Below are 22257 nucleotides of genomic sequence, written 5' to 3'. Positions count from 1 at the left end.
GAGAAGTTAAATCGCTAGTATAGGGCGGCGCACCAGACCTGGGATCAGAACCCAAACTCTTCGTCCAGAGCTTTCCCTCTGGGCCCTCGAGGGGGCAGAGGGAGCCAGGCGACCCAGTCTGATCTTAAGGAGCATCTTCTGCGTGCTGCGCACATCACAGAAACATCTTCCCCAGCCCTGAGAGGCAGGGACTATTTACCAAACCCATTCCACGGGAGAAGAAACCGAGACCTAAATGATTGTCAGGGGAAGTCCGCTGGCCCCTGCAGCTCCTGCTGCCCCCTCTGACCCCAACCTCCCCACGGGCCCCGAGGTCGTGAGAGAGGCCAGCCTGACCACAGACTGTGACTCAGAGCTCCGAGTGCCCCCCCCAACCCCCAAGAATTCAACCCTAGGAGGGAAACTCCAGCCCCCCTGCTCACCCCCGGCCCGGGACCAGATCTGCTGGGCTGACGCCCCAGGACGTTTCCCCCAAAGGCCAGAGCTTCCCATGAAATCATAGGTACATGCCCAGGGCCCAGGGAGTCCCACCCCAGCTGGCCAGCTAGGGCTGAATCTGCGTGGGCTGTGTTGCGGGGGGGTTTCTGCACCCCCCAAAGCTCTGTTCAGATAAATCACAGAACAGGCTCTGCTGCCTGGGCATTGGTTCAGTGGAAACAGCTCAGCCCCAGGCAGGGGGTGGAGACAGGGAGAGGGGAACCCCAGGGCACAGAGAGCCACACAACTGGCAAGTGGCTGATGGAGGCTCCCGGGGGTCCCAGGAGATGGGTGCTGGGTCCTTGAATCTGGGGAGGCGCTGAGACTGTGTGTGTGTGTGTGTGTGTGTGTGTCCAGCAGCTGTGTAACACAGCCGGTGGGGAGACATAGGCTCTGAAGCAGACAGCCTGGATTCAAACCCCAGCCCCCTGACACACTGCCCTGTGCATCTGGGCAAGCCACCTGACCTCTGGGCCTTGACTGTCCTTGCCTGGGAAATGGGAACAATAACGGACCCTCAGTGTAGGCTTCGCCACGTGAGGGACCTGTCGGCCCCGGGCCTCCCTCGGCACACAGCACAGGGGCTTTCGCACGGCAGAAGTTCAGGTGGCCGCAGATGGGGACAGTGGGTGCTGCGCCCGGCCTCGGGGCTCCGGGGCATCTCCCCTCATTTCCTTCTGTGTTCAGTGTCTTGATTCCTTCTCCTGGCCTCCGGAGGCTGGGATGGGTCCGAGGGGGTCCAGACGAGGGGATGCCCTGAGGAGCAGTGAGGGCCTGACCCGGAGCCCCTGGAGGGACGCCCCCCAGATGTGAAGCCACATGTGGGTTCCAGAGGCTTGGAACTCTGAAGCTCTGGTCTCTCTCTGAGCCTCAGTGTCCCCCTTTCACTCCTCAGTGGCAAGAATGGTGCCTTTCAGTCCACCACGAGTTGGCCTGGAGTGTGGGATTAGGCTGGAGTCCTGCTGCCGAGAAAGGGGAATTCTGGAGGCCCAGGCTGAGCAGGAGAGTCAGGGCCCCGGTCGTGCACCACATGGGGTGCAGGGGGAGAGGCGCCCCACCCCAACTCCAGGCGTGGTCACGGTGGCCCGACAGAGGTCCCAGGGAGAGGCCTCAAGCACCCCCACAAGCCCGCCCCCACCATCCCTCCATCCCCTCCACCCCAGAATCCAGTCGGCTGTTGGCTGCACCTCACAGAGGATCTAGGAGCGTGTGGGTTGAACACCTAGATGCTGAACTTTTGATTCGCTCAGCACCGCAAGATGCCCACGGCCCAGGCCAGCGGGCGGACACAGCCCCCCGGCTCGTGCTTAGGGGCAGAGTCACCCCATCCTTCAGGTACCTTCCGGCTCTCTCTCCTGAACCCCCTCCCAAGAAGCTGGATTTGCCAAAGCCAAGGGTGTGAGTGATCGTCACCCAGCTGTGTTTTTATGGGAAAAAATAGGACTTGGCTGAAATGCTCATCTACTTTTTGAAGCGTGTCTGTGCGTGTGCGTGTGCGTGTGCGTGTGCGTGTGTGTGCATGCGTGCGTGCATAGCCGGGGAGGAAATGCTCCAACACCTAACACCCTCACTCCAGCCCTGCTGTCAGCCAGGGGCTGCGCCCTCCCTGGGACCCTTGGCCGTGCCTGGAGACATTATAGTTGTCACAACTCAGGGGTGCTGCTGCCATCTGGGGGGTAGGGCCCGGGGGTGCTGCTGAAGAGCCCGCACCGGGTGGCCCCACCACAGAGGCTGGTCCAGCTCAAGGGTGCCAGGTGGAGGAGGCCTGCCCCAGCCTGTGGGAACGCGGGGGGCTTCTCTCGCCTCCTTTTCACTCCTCAGATCTGAAGGAAGTGGTCAGGGGGACAACGGACGGTCGCGCAGCCAGAGGACCCGGAGCTGGAGCTGCACCAGCCGTGTGCCGGGGGGCGAGGCCTTCCCCTGGGTCACGGGCCGCGGCCTGGGGGTGCGCACGACACCCGCTCCAGCGACTGCGGGAAGATGCCGTGGACGGCCTGAGCGTACGTAGAGCAGCTCGTGTCTGTGTCGTTAGGAAAAATGACAGTGACAGTGTCAGCACCCTAGTGCCAACCAGGCCCCGGGGCTGGGCCCGCACGTCACACGCAATCACTCCAGTCACCCTCACCGCAACCCTTGGGGGGAGAGATCATTGTCTCCCATTTGGCGGGTGAGGAAATTGAGGCACAGAAAGGTTAGGCAAAGTGCCTGACATCACACAGCAAGTAAGTGGCAGAGGAGGGGTTACGGTCCTTGCTTCAGGGCCCACGCGCCGGCGCCCTTGCTGCCTCTGACACCAGCAGAGGGGCATCTCTCAGGCGAGTTGTCCCAATTGTCTTCTCTAAGGCTTGGCATGATCAACTGCTGGGACTCCGATGATCCCCAAAATGCAGCTGCCCCCTTGTACCTGGCCACTACCCTCCAGCCAGGGGCCCCCGTTCACGCCGGTTCCCAGAGAGGAGCCCAGACTGCTGGGGATTTCACGGCCCCTCCTGCCCTGAGCCAACTTCAAAACTCTCCGGGTCTCCAGCCCTGCTTTGATTTCAGGCATTTTAAGGGCATGAAATCCAAGGCTTGGTCCTTCTAAAGATATCGCGCTCCTTGGGGGTGGAGTGGCTTGTGGGGCCACCGGACAGGCCACCGGCCAGCGACTGGGGCTTTGAAAGGATCCGAGGCCAGGAAGCGCACACCCTCCTTAGGGTTCAGGGCTGTGTCCCAGGAGAGCGGGACCCTGGTGCTTAGTAAGCACCTCCAGGCCAGGTGCTCCACCAGCCCAGGACCAGCTTCGTCTCACCCACTCTCCACCGCGGCTTTCTGGAAGCCAGGTAACATCCTTCCCATTGCAGATAGGGCAACAGGCTCCGAGGGGAGTGGCCCTCACTCGGTCACTCAGCTCAGAGCCAGGGTCCAGCTTTCTCTCTCTGCATCCCGCTGCCGCCTGACCTCCAGAAGCCACAGCAGAGGGACCGAGGGCAGGACGGCCCCAGGCTCTAAGGAGGACAGTCACTTGGGTGGACATCCCGAGCAGCGCCTGTATTTGAGGATAGGTGCCAGCTGCTGCGAATCTGAAAGACCTCAGGAGGGGTGAGGTCCCCAGATGCTGGGCAGCTACACGGAGTATGGACATGGGCTCCTGGCGGTGGGGGTAGAGGTGGGGGGGGGTGACGTCTATGCAACCTGATTTCCTTGTCACCTTAGCAGCTCCTCACAACCCCCCTCTCTGGACTGCCTCCAGCTTCCCCAGCTCTACCCCAGCACCCCAGAAAGCGAAACCAGTCATAGGGGGTGAGGGCAGTCACCTCGCCACACACAACAGGCTGGGAACAGCCACCAAAGCTGCTTCAGCTGATTCCTTCACTCACCTGTTGATCTGTGTGAGCAAACCTGGCGAATGTGCAGGAGCTGTTGTAACAAAGTGCCACAAACTTGGTGGCTTAAAGCAAGAGAGGCCAAGGTCAGTAGGGCCATGCCCACTGGGGGCTCCAGGGCAGAAGCTTCGCCCATCCCAGCACCCGGGGGCTTCCAGGGTCCCTTGGATCATAGACACATCACTCCTGTCTCTGTCTTCATCTCCCGAGACCTTCTGTGTGTCTGTGTGTCCTTCCCTGTCCTCATCAGGACACCAGTCACTGAGGCAGGGCCCACCCCTGATCCAGGAGGGTCTCATCTCAAGATCCTTAAACTAATGACATCTGTAAAGACTGATGTCCAAAGAGCCACATTCTGAGCTTCAGGGAGGACGTGAGTTTTGGTGCCTGCTGGGAGCTCCGGGCCCTGGGGGTGGACAGGTGGACGAGACAGAGTGGGCTTTGCCCTCACAGAGCTCCAGTGTAGCAGTGCTCCAGGCAGACAGAAGCATGATCACAGGAATGAGGCTGCAATGACTCCACCAAGAAACACTGGACCCAGGGACACACAGCGAGGGCCTGGTCCTCACCCTCTGGGCCGGGGGTGCTGGACCATCAGGACCCCAGCCCACCAGCTGCCTCCCGCAGGTCTGGGCAGCAGCCTCTCCCCCAAGGCTCTTTCTGCCCACACGTCCTGGGGCCTCTGCTCAGAACTCATTTCCTCCTAGAAGCCTCCCTTGGCCCCATAGCTCCCCACTTTGGGCTCCGAGGCCTCCTGAACTCCCAGCATCGGTAGGTGGTAGGGTTGTATTTTTCTTACTTGAGAATTCTTTGTTTATTTACAAAGATTGCTTTCTGGAATGCTTGGGTGGCTCAGTGGTTGAGCATCTGCCTTCGGCTCAGGTCGTGATCCTGGGATCCTGGGAGGGAGTCCTGCATTGGGCTCCCCACAGGGAGCCTGCTTCTGCCTCTACCTGAGTCTCTGCCTCTCTCTGTAAGCCTCTCATGAATAAATAAATAAAATCTTTTTAAGAAATCACTTTCTGTTTAAAAAAATTAAAATTAATTTTTCAACACAAAAATGTACTGACTTTCTCCCTCCCTAAATCCACTGTGCAGAATTTCTCTCTCCTGCAGGAAGGCACATTCTATGTAGCCACTGGGACACAGTAGGCCCTGAGGACACCAAGATGGTTAAGCCACCACCCCCCGCCTCTAGGAAATCACTGAGATACAATCTCTATGGTGCCCAGTCCAAGGTGGGGCATACAGTTGGTGCTCCATAAATGTTGGAAGTGGTTCAGGAGTTGCCCTTGGAGTCCCCTCTGTCTTTCCTGCTGTCCTTGGTGAGGGAAGCTTTGGTGTAATGAGGGCAGGACCTGAGTGAGGTGGCCCAGGGGGGCCGGGGGCATAGCTGCTGGGAGAGACTCAGGTGGGCTGCCCGGTGGAGGAAATTCCAGCCTGTGGCCTTGGGGACCTGCTCCTCCTTCCGGGCCCCCACCCCAGTGACCAGTTTTCAGCATCCGGATCCTCTGTCCCCAACTGACGCCCAGACCTCAGGACTTTGGAGGGTCCACCGTCCTTCCATAAGCATCTGCTGTGTGCCAGGGGCTGCTTTGCTGAAGACCAGCCCTCTCCCTCCCTCACGGAGCTGGTGTCTGGGTGGGGAGACCGGCAGACGGAGCAGTAGGACTCCAGGGCCCAGTGCCAGGGAGAAAGAAGGCAGCAAGTTTCAGGGAGTGGCACGTATGAAATAGGGAGTTCGGGGAGGCCTCCCAGAGGAAGTGACATTTGAGAGAGATGGTGGTGGGCGGTGGCAGGGAGGCTCTGAAGGAGGAGCTGGTGTCCTGGAGAGAGAGAGAGGGAGGATAGGGAGGCGACAGAGACAGCCTGCAGGGCCTCTCTGGCCGCTGTGAGGACTTGGCTCTTCTCTGTGCCGGGTGGGAGCCGTGGAAGGTCTGGGCACATGACCCGGGCCTAACGCGGGGTTGCCAGCCTGCGCACTATTGACATTGGAGCGGGGTCATTCCCTGTCCCGGGGCCAGCCTGGGCACACTAGAATGTTCAGCAGTGGCCTCCACCCACCAGATGCCAGCAGCACACCCCTCTGCCAGTGTGACAACCCAAAATGTCCCCAGAATTGCCACAAGTCCCTGGCGATGGGGTGCAAAATCTCCCTCTTAGCCTGTAAGGAACTGCAGGGCAGCAAGGCTGGAAAGGGGGAGACCAGTGAGGGCGAGGAGGGGGCTGTGACAGTGCAGCCGGAGCGGCTGGTGGTGGGCGGTGAGGTGGGCGGAAGCCTTATTTTCTAACTTGGAGATTTTCTGACTTTCCTAAACTTTCTGCAGTGGACATGCTTCTCTTTTGCAATCGGGATGAAATGAAGCCAAGAAAAAGATGTTTTAGTTTGTGTTTTTAGGAGAGACTCACGTGAAGCTATTTCTGCTCATCCTTAAGAACAGCCGAGTGTCGGTGCCTCAGTTTCCTTGTGGGACAATGCAGGACACAAGCCTCAGCATCTGGAGACAGGATCCGGGTGCTGAAAGTTGGCCACTAAATGCACTTATCCTGCAGTTCTAATTCTAAGAGGTGAGCATCCAGAAAACGCTCCCGAGCCCCCAGACCCAGGTACAGGGGTGGGGGAGGGCCCGCTGCAGGGTGGTCCACGGGAGTGGATGTGGGCTGTAGCCCGGGGGACTACTACACAGCCGTGAACAAGCACGGGGCAGCAGGAGGCCTCGGACAGACTGTCAGGTGAAAACAGCCAGCACCCCGCAGTGTGCATTTGAATGCTGCTTGTAAAAGGAAAACAAAATAGGAAAGAGAATGTATGTGGATCCCCGTGTGGGTTCTCAAGCCGTTTCTAGAAGGTGTCGGAAGACAACTTCGGGGTAGGGCTGAGGGTCAGAAGCGGGAGGGAGTCTTCGTTTGTTCGAGTTCTTCTCCAGTTATTATTTATTAATGCAAAATAGTTCCGGCCACCAAAAACTATATACAGAAGGACCCCCCACATCCCACACCCCAAGAAAGGAGACCCAGGGCCGAGAACTGAGCCCTCCTCAGACTCCCCTCCTGCTAAGGGCAGCACCGTGCCAAATCTGCGCTCCATCCTGCCCACGAGGGTCTTTCCTTTGACCGCTCACCTAGCACCCCTCGAGCTTTACTAATTTTTGGATTTTTTCATCCCATGTGGGTCACCTTTCCCCTCAGGGATGCAGGAAAATATATTTTTAAAAAGTTTTCTTGAACTGCTACCCCTCCAGATTGCTCCTCGAGCTCTGGTTTTCCAGAAAAGGGGGCTGCACCCCCCCGCCCCCCAGGGTGGGGGGTCCGAGGAGACCCGAGCGGCCGGGCCGTGGAGCCGACGAAGACCCAGGCACAAAAGCCCGCATGCGGCTCGCCTGGCTCCTGCAGGCCCGGGGCTCGGAGCCAGCAGGCTGGAGCCAGGCGGCCTCCCGGGCCTCCTCACAGCCGCTTTTGATAAAGCCCCTCTGTGCGTGGGGTGGGGGGGCCCGGCCGGCTGGAGCCAGCACACATCTGGAGGCCAGCACAGGCCCGGGGCAGCCGGCGCGGCTGACAGCGGCGCCACCCTGAGCCACACGCCCGGCCCTGGGTAAACACGCCCGCGCCCACCCAGCGGCTCACCTTTCGCCCACAAGGCTGCCTTTCTTCTCGGACCCGGGCCGAGGCCGCCACCAACATTCCTCCCCGTTCGGGGCAGAACGGGCCGCTGACCTCGAGGCTGGGCCGAAATGGGAATCCAGGCGCTGGGCGACGTGGAAGCGGGGCTGGAAGGGGGGAGGCCAGGGGTGCAACCTGTGGTTGAGAGTGTGCGCTCTGGAGCTAGAAGGCCTGGGTTCGAGGGCCAGCTCAGCTGTGTGATCTTGAGCAAGGCCGTCTCCCTCTCTGAGCCTCGTTTCCTCGTCTGTAAAGTGGGAATGATGGCAGGCCCTCCCCCGGTGGCTTAGGTGATTGTTAAAGTTGCCGAAGAGTGTGGGGCCTGTCAGGGCTGGGTAGTGTGACTGCTTGGTCACTCATCCAACCACGCTGAGCGGGGGGTGTCCTGTGCCATGCACGGGTTAAGAGGGTGACCGACAGGGCTCAGCTGAGCAGGGAGGCATGATGGCCAGGGGAGCCCCCAGCTTGTCCCGCAGCCTGCTCCCCTGGGCTCCAGGCTGCTGTGGGGACAGGCGGTCTGGCCAAGGCACCACACCCCTTCTCTGGGGGATCACAACCCAGAACCAACCAGGGCAACAGCCGGCCCGGGTCCTCACCTCCTGGCGCGACGTGGGCTCTCAGGTCGGTGGGCAGGGGTAGGAGAAGCAGCCGGGTCTCCTGACTCGGGCCCCGGTGCTGTGTGACCAGGAGAACCGGCTCCAGTGCACACTGGCTCCGCCTCTTCCTGGCGATGAGGTGCTCAGCACGTCCCGCTGCCTCTGTGACGTCCCATGTCTTCATGTACAGGGACGAGACGGCCGGGTACCACCTGGTCCTCCACCCCCCATCTGCCGAGGGTCCACAGCATGGGTTCCAGCGGGGCCACGGCGTTGGGGAGACTCCGTGAGAGAGGCCATGGGAAGGGCACAGGGCTTGGCACAAAGGGAGAGGTCTGAGTGGAAGTCAGGGCAGCTTCCTGGAGGAGGCCACTGTGCTCTGAGAAGTGGGGATCAAAGACATATCAGGGAGAGGATGGGAGACGGATCAATGTCTATGGCCCTCACACCCGCCCAGTAGTTCACAGGAGCCACATCACCGACTCTTCCAGCAATCTGCTGAAGTCGGAACTTTAGCCATCCCCATTTTACAGATGAAGAAACTAAGGCTCAGAGAGCAAAAATCATTTATTAGCTCAGGAAGTAAAACCCCAGAGCCAGAATCTGAATGTAGGAGGGCACTAATGCCTCCTGGTCTCCTCCCTCCCTCCCTCCTTCCATCTCTGCAGCCCCCCCTTCCCTCCTTGGGTCTTTACCATGCCCCTACCCTGTGCTGCTTTCAGAGACAAAGCAAACCCAGTGTCAACCTCAGAGGCCCCTTCCGCCAACCTTGAACCGTCCCTTGACCCTCTGGGCTTCAGTTTCCCTCCTCAGAGCAATGGGCTCAACTTCCCAGCCCGCCCCTCCCGGCCCTGTGTCCCTGACTCAGAACAGCATGGACGAGCGGCAGCCGAGGCCGGCTGCTTGGGGCCTCACTGCCCCAACAAGACGGGGTGGGGGTCCTCCACCTGCTGCCACCCCCCAGTCCCCCGTGAACCTGCTCGCCAGGCTGGAGCCAGCCACCATCTGGAGCAACGGGCTGTTTATGGAGCCAGGCGGCGGCGGCCCTGGCCCTGACCCGGCCAATCTGGAAGCGATTAGCAGCCTGGGCCGGGGAGCATTTGGAGTTCTCATCAGTGGGTCGGGACCCCCCTCCCCAACCCCCACACCCCGCGCCACCCGGAGCCGAGGCCGCTCTGGGGGTCTCCAAGGAGCCCCTTTTCTTGCAGGGCATTCCAGCTCGGACCTGCTCCAAGGCCTAGAGCTCTGAAAACCAGCAGCGGCGAGACTGGGCCACACACAGGCCAGGATGCGGGGGCGGGCTGGGGAGGGTGGGGGCGGGGGACCTGGGGCCTTCCCGAAGGAAACCTCTTGCAGAATTGCTTTCTGGTGTTTGGTTTTGAATATACATACAAGTGCATGGGGGAACACACACACACACACACACACACACACACACACACACACCTCCAACAGCACAGAGGATGGAAAGGGTGTGGAGTGAAAAGTCTGGGTCCCTACCCACCTCCTCCCAGGTCTCTATTCCCTCTAACTGGAGAATTCGATGTTGCCAGCGTCTGGGGTCTCCTGCAACAGTGCAAGTATTTGCACACACACCATCCACTTACTCTTCTGGCCTTTTTCTACAAGCAACAGCCCACTTTACACTCTGTCCTGCCCCTTCCTTTTCTCTCCCGTGGATTAATCCATATTTCTGGCACAACTGCTGCCAATCACCATCATGTTAATAATAGCAGCAAGGGTTTCTGTATCTCTGACCTACTGTGTGCTGCACACAATTCCAGATGCCTTACACAGATTAATCAGCCCGTAAGTTTCAAGTGATCCTATTAAGATGCTCTATTATTCTCATTGTAAATGGGGAAACCGAGGCACAGAGCAGGAAGGCATAGGCCCAGCACCACAGCAGTGACAGGCAGAGCTGGGAGTTAGGCCCAGGCTGTCAGGCTCCGAGGTCTGTGCTCCAAACCTCAGTACCATTTGCCTCTCCCAAGGCTCCAGAATATCCTGTCTGGATGGTTCCTGGTAAATTTGATGAGGCCTCCGGTGATGCATCATGGGATTGTTTTCATCTTGGGCTGGTGCCTACTGTGTGCAAACACTCTGGTGGGACGTCATGCTGCACAGGGTTTGGGGGGGTTCCTTTCCCCAAAGGGCCTGGCCCGTCACAGGGGTTAGCTGCCGGAGGGCCTAGGACCATTGCCCAACGGCTCTCGTGGTGGAGGTGTGCTGACGCCTGATCTGGTCCCCGGGGAGGACAGGGGAAGCCTCAGCAGCAGCCACATCCCAGGCCTGATTCCAGGGAAGCCCAGATCCGGGCCAGCACATCCAGGGTTTGCAGCTCCAGGGTCTGTCCAAAGCCTACCGGCCATCTCTTCTCTGATGGGTGGACAGGACTCCAGACTCCCTAGTGATCGTCCCACCTCCAGCCTCACCCCTCCAGTGCAGGCCACGTGCTGCAGCCACAGCAAACCTTGTAAAACCTAAATCGAGCCAGGCCTTTCCAGGCTCACTACCCACCTCTCAGGATAAGGTGCAACACCCTCTCCACTGCCCCCTCCCTCCATCCAGGCCAAGCCACAGACAGGTCCCCAGATTGCCACGCCCACCTCACCCTTTGCACAGTCCATCCATCTGGAACGTGCAGAGGGTTCTGCACCCTTCATCCGGCTAACTTCTTCTCACCTTCTGGTCTGAGCTCACTGCCTTCCCCAAACCCCCAGACTGGGTTAAGGAGATGCCTCCCCTGGCTCCTCCTGCCTGGCTCAGCAAATCTTAGCTTGGGTCACACTGTTGTCTAACAGTGTCCCCTGGCTGTGTCCCCTGACAGAATGTCAGCTCCAGGAAGGTAAAGATTTTTGCCTGTTTGATCCCTTTTGGTATCTTCTGATCCTAGAGCAGAGTCACTAGCAGATCCTAGTGCACAGCAGGTGCACACGCACACACAAATTTTTTTGTTGAAGGCATGCATGCAGAAATGAATGCATGAATGTATGAGTGCATGAATGAATGAGTCAGTGGAAAGCCTGGATCTTTCGACATAATGGCTGCCCTGAGGGCAGTGGGGTCCAGCACTAGCCCTGGGGACAGGAGGAGAGGGGGGCACAACGTTTACAAAGCACCTACTGCACATCAGGCATTTTCTCATTCCTATGATGAGACCCATCATACAGATGAGGAAACTGAGTCCCCTTCACTCACTCCACAAACCCATCCTGGGAGTCTCCAGAACCTGGGCTGGGAGCTGGGGTGACAGCAGAGAACAAGGCAGGCCCGGACTCTGGGTTTTCCGAGCTGATGAGGGAGATGAACCCAACAGGAAGTGGAGCAGAGTGAGCCAGAATTAGAGCCTGGGCACCTCACACATAGCCAGCTGCTGGTTCCTGGCACCACCACGAGAGAGCTTGTTTAAAGGTTACATTCTTGACACAATTGATGTCTGCTTCCCCCTTTGTGGGTGCTCCACCACATTAATGAGCTCACTATGCACCAGGCCCTCATCTACACACTTGACACAGATGAGCCGGTTCAATTCTCACAGGTCCTCTGAGTGGGGAGTATTACAGCCATCACACAGATGAGCAATCCCAGGCCCAGAGAGGGCAAGCGTCTTGCCCAGGGACGCACAGAGCAAACCCAGGAAAGTAACGTTATGAAATCACCCACCAGGTCACGCACGCCAAACCCAGGATGAAGTCACCGGAGGGCAGGGCGTGCACAGGGTCTTCCACGCTTTCTGCCACGTTGTCTTTCTCAGCGTGGGAACACAGACGCTCGGGTATGTTGAAAATGGTCAAGTGGCCGTGTGACCCCATGACGGAGTGACTAACTGTGGACACCGAGCAGGCTTGGCCTCCGCTCTGCGTGACTCGGGGCTGAAGCCAGCCTGGGCGTGGGGGCCCCTCCCCACCCCGCCCCCCTGGCCCTCCTGGCTCTCAGTGACGCAGCTGTGGTGGCATTTGGCAACCCCGGCTGCCCACAGTTACGACAGCCCCGCATCTGCCAGCTGGGGGCCGGGAACCCAGGGCCTGCCCCTGCCTCTGCCAGTTGCCACCCCCTCCCAGCAGCCCCCCACCCCACCGTAGCCCAAACACCCGCTCTGCAGCTCTTGCCTCACGGCACTTTCCACCACTGACATCACAATTGTTTGCAGCAACCAGAAAGTCCGTGCCTCGGGGGCAGGAATTGAGTCTGCGCCTGTCATGCTCTGGTCCCCAAACTCGCGTGCAGTCGGCCCTCAGTAAGAATTTGCTGGATGAACAAATAGAGCTGGATAAATAAACTGCAAGCTGTCCCTCCCTCCCTCCCTCCCTTCCTTCTTTCCTTCCTTCCTTCCTTCCTTCCTTCCTTCCTTCCGCAGATAGTAATTAAGCACCTGCTGTGGGCCAGGCCCTGTACTAGGTGCCGGGGACCCCCCAGTGCAGGGAACGGCAGGAGAGCCCTGTCCTGGAAGCTCACGTTCCAGAGAGGACCATGCCCACCAGCCAGCGATGCAGTCATCCCTCAGACGAAATGCAGAAGTGCAGCCACTGCGAGGAGGAGCGAGGTTCCAGCGGCTGCACCTGCAGTGGTGGAAGGGGGTGCCTCCCTCACGACATGGGGCCCTGCAGGGGCTCGTTCGCACCGGGATGGCGCACCCACTCAGCGCCAGGTAAAGCGGGGAGAGCAGGGGGCGGGGTAGGGACGGGGTTATAGAACAGGAAGGCCGCGGGCGCTGAGCAAGAGTTTTGGGGCGACCTCGCCCTCCCAGGCCCAAAGGGTCCCTGAGGAAGTGGCGCCCGAGTCACGCAGCGCCCCGCACCCTGGAGCCAGAGCGGCTGGGGAAGACTATTCCCGAAGGGGCACCAGCTGCTGCAAAGGCAGGAAGGCAGCCACACCCCAGGAAGCTGGCGCCTCTGCCCAGGAATGCCCTTCTCTGGCCTCACTTTCTCTTTTGTGCAAAGGGAGTGGTGCCCCCACCCACCCCCACAGCGATGCTGGAAGGTTCTCTGGGAGACTGCTAGGGGCGGGACAAGACACTTGCTTTATGTCCTGCAGGGACCTTCCTGCTAGGCCGTGAGCCCTAGGGGAGAGGGCCCAGCACGGCTGCACACAGTAGGCGCTCAGGCCGTGTCTGTGGATGCGATGAGCCCAGGGGTCTCAGTTTCCTCATCTGCGTGATGGGGATGATGCTGATGTGGCCGCAGGGCAGGAACAAGCCGCTCCCCGCCTCCCGGGGCAGGCCTCTGGGGGACCCTGGAGTCCGTGGATGAAGACTCCTGGCGCTGGGGCAGGAGGACAGGGGCAGGGTGGATGGAGCTGTCATCCAGCTGCAGACTCTGAAGAGGACCCCGAGGTGCCAACGAGGAAGTGACCCGCGGCCTCCATACAATGGAAGGAAACTGAGGTACGGGAACAACAATAGTGCCGTCATCGCTGACGCTCCCTGAGCACTCACTCCAAGCGGGCACCATGCGAGACCCGGGCCTCGAGTCCTGTCCTTTGGTCCTTCCCAGGACATCACGACACCACGACATCACGGAGGAAGCGGACCCTGCTGCTGGGGAGGGGAGTGAGGACCAGGCCACCGGGTCGGGCACCTGGGAGGGGTGGAGGGTCTGGCTCCAGAACCCACATCATAAGCCTGGCACTTCCTGTGGGGGGTGGGTGGGATGGAGAGGTGAAGATAAGCCCTTATCTGGGAGATGGAGGGGTGTGTGTGGAATAAATACTTGCAAGAATGAGCGGAGGGGGTCCCCTGGGCACCTGGTCTGGAAAGCCTGTGTCTCTCAATCTTGGATTTGTGAGTTCAAGCCCCACATTGGGATAAATAAATAAATAAATAAATAAATAAATAAATAAATCTTAGAAAAAGAAAAAAAGAATGAGCAGTCTCCCAGGACAGTCCTATGTTCTCCCTACCTTGGACCGCCCAGGACAGCTTGGAGAAGCCCCAGTCCCCAATCCACCCCAGCAATCACAATGTATTCTGCTTCATTCATTCACTCATTCACTCATTCATTCATTCATTCATTCATTCAGATAAGTAATAGAAAACAGAAGAGAGGAAGAAATGAGACCAAACATATCCATGTAAACAATAAATGTAAATGGATTGAAGGGGTCTATTAAAAAACAAAGACTCTTACGTTGGATCGGAAATCAAAATTCACTCATTTATTTATAGGACAAATACTTACTCCATGCCTAAAATATTCTAGGTCCTGTTTTAGATTCTAATGATAGAACCTAAAAATAAAATCTAGGTTAAAGAAGGGGAAATATGGGGAAAAAGGAATCCAGGGAGAGAGACCTGTAGGTGCAAAGCCCCTGGGGCTGGAGTGAGCTTGGAGAAAGAGAGGAGCAAAAAGTTTGCACTAGCAAAAGAGCGTGGTCGGGGTGTGGCAGGAAAAGTCAGCAGCGCCAAGTCCCTGAGAGCATAGGAAAGGGCAGCAGCTGCGGCCAGCACATCAGCACAGGGAGGGTTGAGCGGCAGAGGAGCCGGATCTTGTTTACATAGAGCAGAGGGTCAGTGACCAGCCACACGAGCTGGACTCTTGACCCTTTCCAGCCAGGGGCCCTTCCTGCCCCAAATGGAACCAGGATGGCCCAGCATAGCCTCCCCTCTGGGAAGAAGACCTACCACGAATTGAAGGTCGACTGGGTGCCAGGCTCTCCCATTAGTGGTTTACATGCTTAATTAGTTCAAAAGTAATGCCTGGTTAATTTTCTCCCCCTTTTGCAGAAGAGAAAACTGAGTGTCAGAGAGGTAGGGTGACCTGCCTGAGGCCACACAGTGAGTCGCAGAGCCAGGCTTTGAACCCAGGGTATCGGACTAGCATGTGCCTTCCTGACACTGTATCAATACTTCCTGGGAAGTGGCAGGGGGTGCCCTCTGTGGGCTGTGTCCTTCTGTGGATCCCCTCACCTTGACTACCTCAGTTCCCCATCTGGGAACTGGCATCAGGTCAGTGTCAGGACCTTGATGACTCCCTCCCTTGGGGCTGCGGAGTTCCCAAAGTGCTGAGCTGGCATTCCCCATTCTACCCTCACCATGACTCCACTTGACAGAAGAGGAAACTGAGGCTCAGAAGGGGGAAGTGATTCTCCAAGTTCGTGACCTTGGGGTCTCCTGAGGGCCAGGGACTTTGGCTGAGTCTACTCATTGGATGGTAAGAAGGGGACACCCAAGGACACAGAGACTTTGAGGTGGTGTTGTGGGGGGAACAGGGCAAGGACACACAAACAAGGAGGGAGAGGAGGCCTGGGAGCCAAGACACTGGCCTCCAGCCTCTGCATCCCCAGGGGATGCTGGGGGCTTGGCCTCTCAGTCTGGTTATTGCCTGAGAGTGAGGAGGGGCCATGGGAAGTCCCCCCACAGCTCCTCACTCAGGTCCTGCCCTAAGTCCTGCCCAAACAAACAGGAAATGCCAGGCAGTGCCGCCACCTACACCCCCCACCCCCATCCCCCCACCCCCGGCCGGCCGTGGGAAGGCTCTGCCTGAGGCTCTGGTGCCTCAGCACCAGCCCAGCCTCAGTGGGGCTCCAGGCCTCTCAGTGCAGCATGACCCTGGACAAGACTGTCTCCTCTTGGGGCCTCAGTTTCCCCCTCCATAGTCACAGGCTCAGAATCAGCCCTCTCCTGGCTGTGGGGCCTACGGCAGGTGGCTCTCATCTCTGAAGCCCAGCAACTCCTTCTGTAAGATGGGGGACTGTGCACACGCACCTGCTCCCTCAACAGACCCACGATTACATGACCCCAGGCAGGGGTGTGACAGGGGAGGCTGGCCTCCAGAGAGGTCCCCGGGGCCCTCTGGGAAGGATGTCCTGGCTTCCTAGGACTCAGGGCCAGTCCAGGTGCCTCTCTGAACCTCAACTTCCCAATCCGTAAGAGCTGGGATGCTGGCTGTTTGGCAGGGAGTGAATGACAGGAGAAGGGATCACCCCGTAGGCAGCATCGGGAGAAGGGAGCATGGAGTGGATTCAAGACAGGTGCCACCAAGGGCTTTGGGAGCCAAAGAATGTAGCCCCCTTGTGCCTTGGTTTTCTCTCCTTGTGATAAAGGGTGGGCCAGAATAGGTCGGGTGGGACGAGCCCCATCTCTTGGGGGCTTGCAGAGTGCTAACAGGGGAGAGGAGGGTGAGAGAAACAGGCCTGGGCAGGGGTGAAGGTGGCTCTGTCCCCTCCCCCTGGTCCTTCCAGGCAGAAGGCAGGTGTTTTCAGGTGCCGGGCTTCTATGAGTACTTCTCACTACTCCCCAGACCCTGGCTCCAGATCCCAGCCCAGAGCCTTCTCAGCAAGCTGTGACTCCATGGACTCAATAGAGCCTGGCAGCTCAGAGAGGCAGAGCAGCTGGCCTGAGGTCACACAGCAGAGTTGCCAGTACTTCTTCAGCTTCCCCCCTACTTCCCTACCCAGAGACAGTGGGAGACCCAAGTCCGAATGGGAAAGAAGCCACCTGCCAGTTCCATGCGGAGAAGGCGGGGGGGAGAGGAGCCCCAGACTACGGACACTGGGGGAACTAAGGTACCAGGAAGGATCCCCTGACATTGAGGCACCAAGTGTGCAATGGCTTCTATATTTGGGTCTGTTCACCACCCAGGGCAGACGTGTCCTGGAACAGAAGCTGGGAAATGAGCTCAAGCTTCTTCATCCCGTCCTACCACAGATACTAAGTTGCTTCTCAGAGGTTTCTTTACTGTAAAGGATAATAAAAGACGTGGTAAAGGTGAGAGATAGTGGATGTAAAGCCAGTGTCCAGAGCACCGCTCAGTAAACCGGGCTTGTTGTTAGAGCTGTTATTATTGGATTAGTTGTTTTAGTTGTTTAATCCCTCTGAGCCTTGGTTTCCTCATCCGTGAAATGGGTGTAACAGTCCCCTCCTCTACGGAGACTCCCTCTGAGGATCCCAAGAATATCGCCTATAAAGCACTTACTATGTGCCTGGCTTTATTTTTTCCACTTCTCTTCCAACACCCATCACAGGGCCTGGCACACAGTAGGTGCTCAATATACGGCTTGGCTGCGATTATTCCTGTTACTATGACCCTGACTTTCCCACTCCCCAGCTGTCTGAGATCTTGGGCAACTCACCAACTTGCTGTCTTGCTCAACCTCACTTTCTTCCTTCATATACTGAAATAACAATAGTGCCTATTTCCGGGAGCTGGGTGAGGATCCATTCATGCATTCCACAAATACTTATCAAGCACCTACTGTTTGGGGCGGGGGGAGCGGGTGTACAGCTAAGAACAAAACAGAAAAAAAACAAAACAAAACAAAACCAGCACCGCCCTTCAGAAGCGGCTATTTGTGGGGGAGACAGACAGGGAGCATCTGTATTTTACGCAGCCTGTTGGAGATGGAGAAGACCAGAGAAAGGCAGTCGTGTGGAGCGGGTTTGGTGGAAGGGGGGGTGTGTCGGAGAGTGTGATGGGGAGTGTGCCCTGTGGTCCTGGAGCCCCCCACCCCAGGGCCCTGCGGCCTGGGAAGGACTGCCTCCCCCGGGGCCCTGGGCTTGGGGCTTTGCCCGGACAAGCCTCCACCTGGCCTGGAAATCCTCACCTCCAGGGCCTCTCCTCCCCAGACTTGTGCAATCGAAGTGCCTGGACTCTGGCCTTGTGCTCCACGAACCTCGGCCACTCCTGCTGCCTGTGACTCGGCTTCGGCACCGGGATGCCCGAGGAGAACTACCATTGTCATTAGATAAGCAATCAACTATAATTATAAATGATATGATAACACCCCACAGCCCAGGGGCTTTGCGGTAGATACTATCAGTAGCCCCATTTGAGAGCTGAGGACAGTCTGGTGTGTGTGTGTGGGGGGGTCACCACCTGAGGTCACACAGTGGCAGCCCTGGGATTTGAACTCCCAGACCTGTGGTTCCAGAGGCCAGGCTCTTGCCAGAGCTGGAGAACAAGACAGGCCGTCCAGAGGTTCTACTCAGCCCCCTTGTGAGGCCAGTGGGAAAACCGAGGTGTGGGCAGGCTCGGGGAGCTGCTTCCAGCCACACAGAGACCCCCGAGCATGTCCGAGAGGCCCCTTCCCACGAGCTAGGGGGCTCTGGGCCCTGCAGGAAGTGGCCGGGCTCGGACAGGCCGCTTTGATCTGCTTTACGAGCCCCGGCTGTTTATGGAGGCGCAGGCCCCCGCCCCCTGCCACCCGGGGCTGGGTCTCGTCACCGGCACTCGGGAATATTAGCAGTCCCCCGAGAGGCTGCTGGCCTGGGGCTGGGCCCCACTTCCTCCAGCCTGGCCCTTGCCCTGCCCCCTGGCCTCAGCCCCTGGGAACAGGGCACGAGGGTCCCCCCTCCCCGGCCAGACCCCCTCACGGAGGGGCCTCCTTGCAGTTCCTCTGTAAGAGCAGAGCCAGCCCGGCCCCCCGCAGGGCCTGTGCCCTGGCGGTGCCAGCTGCCCCCAGCCCACCCCCCAGCTCTGTCCCTGCCCACTGCCCCTCCTCCAGGTCACTCCCGTCACCTCCGCCAACAGGCCTCCCTGACCTCCCCGGCTCAAGTAGCTCCCACCCTCGTCACCCTCTAGCACCTCAGTTTAATTCTTCGTCACTTGTGCTGCTGTCTGAAATTTTCTGGTTCATTCTTTTTCTTTTCTTTTTTTTTTTTTTGTTCATTCTTTTTCCCATGAATTGTCTGCCTTCTCCCTGGGACAGGAACCACACTTGTCCCCCTCCTGTGGCCCCGGTGCCTGGCACGCTTCTGGAACACAGGAGGTGCCCCATAAATGTTTCTTGAGTGAAAGAATGATAAAATCTTTGGGGAGGGGGTGAGCTGTGAGCTCCCAAAGCATTTCTCAGAGGCCCCCACCCCCCATGCCTCACATGTGCCTGGAAGATTCACGGAAGGGGGTTGCAGCCCCATTTTGTGGATAAGGAAACAGGTTCGGAGAAATGAAGTGACTTGCCCAGTGTCCCCAGCCTGACCGAGTAGGGCTGGGATTCTATCCCAGGTCCCTCTGCCCAGACCCCCGCGCCCCCCTCCTCCCCCAGGGCCTGGCTCATGCCTGTGATGGCTCCTGACAAGAAGCAGCTGGGGACAGGTGTCTGACCAGCCAGGCCGGTTCCAGGGCATGTTTGGGGGGCATCCCCGCCCCACCCCTCCCTCCTGCCGGGTAATGCTGAGGGATTACCACCTGCTCCCACACCTGCCCCTGCCTCCTCACCCTCATTCAGGCCCTGAGAAGCCCCCACCACCCACAAGGCCACAATGGATGGTTTGTCCTTGGAGACCCCAGGATGCCTGCTCCCCACCCCCTCGGCTCCCTGCCTGTGCTCTGTGACCTGGGGCAGGTGCACCCTGCTTTGGCTTGGGGAGGCGGCGGCAGCAGGCAGGAGTCTCCATCCTTCTGCACAGACACCATTGGCTACTGCCTCCCCGCTCACCCTGGCCAGCTGGGGAACCTCCAGGCACAGAGGCTGGGGGAGGGGAGTGCATGGGCACCTGCTGGGGACGGGCTGGTTCCGGTTTTTATAGAATTCACTAGGTTTCCCAGCAACCCTGGAGGCAGGCCCTGCGGTCCTCCCTTCTCCTGGCTGAGGTGATAGAGGCCCAGAGACAGAGGGCAGCGCACTCGCCCAAGGTCACACAGCAGGCAGATCCAGAACCCGAAGGTTTTTTCCTATTCCTTCACCACGTCCCTCCTTGAGCCATCATTGTCGCTACAGCCTTTGCCGAAAACCAGCTCTGTGCCAGGCATTTAGCCAGGCCCAAATTCGTGGAGAACCCTTGTTCAGCAGGTAGGGATTTACCAAGAGAATCACTTCATTGTCAAAACACCCTATGAGGCTGTTACTCAGAGTAGGCCCCGCGCACAGACGAGGAAACAGGTGCAGAGAGAAGTGACTTGTCTGGGGACTCAGAGACAGGTCAGGGCTTCTGTAATTTACTCAACAAAGATTTGCTGAGCACCTACTGTGTGCCAGGCCAAAGTAGATGAGGAGGGATCAAAACAGACACACTCAGCTTGCACGACCTTCACAGTCCCCCCGCAGAGACAGACACGGAACCACTCAAGAAGTGATACGCACCAAGCTTTGCAGACAGGTCTGGGTTGTCACTTGCTAGCTGTGCGACCTTGGGTAAATTACTTAACCTCTCTGTGCCTGTTTCCTCCTGGGAGGCAATAATAACCCCTACCTCAGAGGGTTGGTTACAGTTCTCAGCATAGGGAAATGGCTCTCCAAAGCTCTTGTTTTCTCTTCTTTCATTGTACAAAAACTTATTGAGTGCCTACTGTGTACCAGACTCTAATCTGGGAGCTCAGGACACAGAGGGACCAAGATGATATAGTCACTGCCCTTTAGGGGGTCTGGGTGGAGCCATAGTGTCCTGACACCCAAGCCAGCAGCCACAGAACTACTTCCAGCCCCACTCCCTCCTCCAGGAAGCCTTCCGTAATGACCCTGTCCCGAGGGAACTCTGGGACTCCGTAGGCTGAAGGACACCGACCCCCTCCATCCGGGTGCCCAGAGTCACTCATCCTGAGCTGGCGCCCATCTCAGGATGGAACGGGAAGCTTAGGCACTGGCAGGATGTTTTATCCATTAAGGTCCCGGCGGACGCCAGGAGACAGGCAGGGTGGAGATGGGAGTGAGAAATGACTTTTGCAGGCAGGACAGCGCCTCCTCTCTCTGTCCAGGTCTGGCTCCTCCCCAGAGGCCCGGCTCTCAAGCCTGTGGGTCCTCCCCCTGCCTGGGCCACAAGAAAACTGAATGCAGAGATGCCTGGGACTTCTCTAGGGCACCAGCAAGCGTCCAGCCTCTGGCCTCGGCCGGCGGGCTGACATCACAAACTGGGGGCTCAAGGGCCCACCCAGACCCACCGAGGGACAGAGGAGTCGATGTGGCCCCCTGGGGTTCGAAACAACTGGAGTTCCTTGCCCATGGATTTCCGTCAAAATCCAGACTTCTCGTGTTCCCAGGGCACCGGGCCCCCTTTTCTACGGGACAATGAATCCCACCCACCGCAGTCCCCACCAAACCCTATTGCCCGGTCCCTGCTCATTCAGGTACCTGCCGGGCACCTAGGAGCCATCTACCCCTTGTGTGAAGCAGGGGAAAGAACAACTGTGACATTTAGGTAGGGGTCAGGGGAGGAAGGGTTTGGGCTCCCCAGAGCAGCCCGTGCAGGCACCAGAATCCGCAATCCCTGCTGGGAAGGAGCAGCCCTCCGATCTTTCCAGGTGCTGCTGACCCCGGGGCCCTCCTGTAGCCAGGGCCCTGCCTGTGAGTGTGCGCAGAGCCTGGGGCTTCTTTCAAGTGAATCTGTGAGCTCAGCGTGCACATTTTGCAGACGGGTGTGTGTTTGTGGGCACAGGAAATTTTGTCGGCTTCTAATCTTGGATCTGCCATTTCCTGGCTGTGTGGTCCTGGGCAAGGGCCGCACCCTCTCTGGGCCCAGTTTTCTCATCTGGAAAATGAACCCAGGGCTGGTGCCAGAGAGGAGGGAGAGGTCTTTAGTATCTGATGTAAAACCAAGTGCTTGGCATGTTCTAAGGGGTGAGGAGACCAAGGACCAGAGAGGTGGAGCCCACGGCCCAGAGCCACTGGCCAGGAAGGGCAGGAGGAGGATTCAAAGCCAGGCCTCCCGGCTCCTGGGGCCACGTGCTGACGCCCCCAACACACGGAGAATATTGCTCTGGGTACAATTCTCGCTCTTCTCATTCCATTGTTGCTGTCGAGGGACACACGTCATCCTCAGGGGCTCCTGGGCCCACTGGGGCCCAGTGTGCATGCGTCAGTGGTAGCCTGGGCCTCGCTCGCATGGACACGCGTGTGTGTGTCTATGTGCATGGTGGGCATGTGTGTGCAGGGGGCTCTCTGGGACCCATGGAGGCCAGAGCTCTCCCAGCTGCTCAAGCTCCCTCACCCTCTGGCCTGCGAATGTCCACTGTCCCCCCGCCCCCACACTTCACTTCTCCTCTGGGGGCTCCTAACCCCACAGGGACCTTGCAAGACCTAGAAAGAATGGTGAGCTGAATCCCCACCCTCCCTCCACACCTGATCCTCCTGCTGCTGTGGAGTTGCTCCGGTGATGTGAAGGGGGGTACTCGTGGCGGGGACTCAGCCTCCTGCCCTGGGTAGCACTCCCCCCTGACCCCCAGATCCATCCGCTACGATACGGAGGCACTGCTGCCGGCTGGTGTGTGTGCAGGAAGGGTCCTCCCATG

This window comes from Canis lupus, chromosome 24 (assembly GCF_003254725.2).
Source record: "Canis lupus dingo isolate Sandy chromosome 24, ASM325472v2, whole genome shotgun sequence".
In the NCBI taxonomy this organism is placed as follows: domain Eukaryota; kingdom Metazoa; phylum Chordata; class Mammalia; order Carnivora; family Canidae; genus Canis; species Canis lupus.
Note: the sequence above shows the minus strand (reverse complement) of the source record.